The 704-nt window shown below is 57.0% G+C and overlaps 1 protein-coding gene across 2 annotated transcripts in view; it reads right to left on the reverse strand.

Annotated features, from left to right (window-relative positions):
* Positions 1–704, reverse strand: part of cbx1b (chromobox homolog 1b (HP1 beta homolog Drosophila)) — a 9074-nt gene that overhangs the window by 4783 nt on the left and 3587 nt on the right. The window lies entirely within an intron of this gene.

Genomic DNA, 704 nt, shown 5'->3' on the forward strand with positions numbered 1-704 from the left:
AACTGTCCTCGGGTGTTCTGGTCCACCTGTCCTCGGGTGTTCTGGTCAAACTGTCCTCGGGTGTTCTGGTCCAACTGTCCTCGGGTGTTCTGGTCCACCTGTCCTCGGGTGTTCTGGTCCAACTGTCCTCGGGTGTTCTGGTCCAACTGTCCTCGGGTGTTCTGGTCCAACTGTCCTCGGGTGTTCTGGTCCAACTGTCCTCGGGTGTTCTGGTCCAACTGTCCTCAGGTGTTCTGGTCCACCTGTCCTCGGGTGTTCTGGTCCAACTGTCCTTGGGTGTTCTGGTCCACCTGTCCTCGGGTGTTCTGGTCCAACTGTCCTCGGGTGTTCTGGTCCACCTGTCCTCGGGTGTTCTGGTCCAACTGTCCGCAGGTGTTCTGGTCCACCTGTCCTCGGGTGTTCTGGTCCAACTGTCCTCAGGTGTTCTGGTCCAACTGTCCTCAGGTGTTCTGGTCCACCTGTCTGCAGGTGTTCTGTCCCACCTTTCAGCAGGTGTTCTGGTTTAAATGTCCGCAGGTGTTCTGTCCCACCTTTCAGCAGGTGTTCTGGTCCACCTGTCCACAGGTGTTCTGTCCCACCTTTCAGCAGGTGTTCTGGTCCACCTGTCCGCAGGTGTTCTGTCCCACCTTTCAGCAGGTGTTCTGGTTTAAATGTCCGCAGGTGTTCTGGTCCAACTGTCCTCAGGTGTTCTGGTCCAACTGTCC

Source organism: Nematolebias whitei, chromosome 17, assembly GCF_014905685.2.
Source record: "Nematolebias whitei isolate Nwh7 chromosome 17, NemWhi1, whole genome shotgun sequence".
NCBI classification, from domain to species: domain Eukaryota; kingdom Metazoa; phylum Chordata; class Actinopteri; order Cyprinodontiformes; family Rivulidae; genus Nematolebias; species Nematolebias whitei.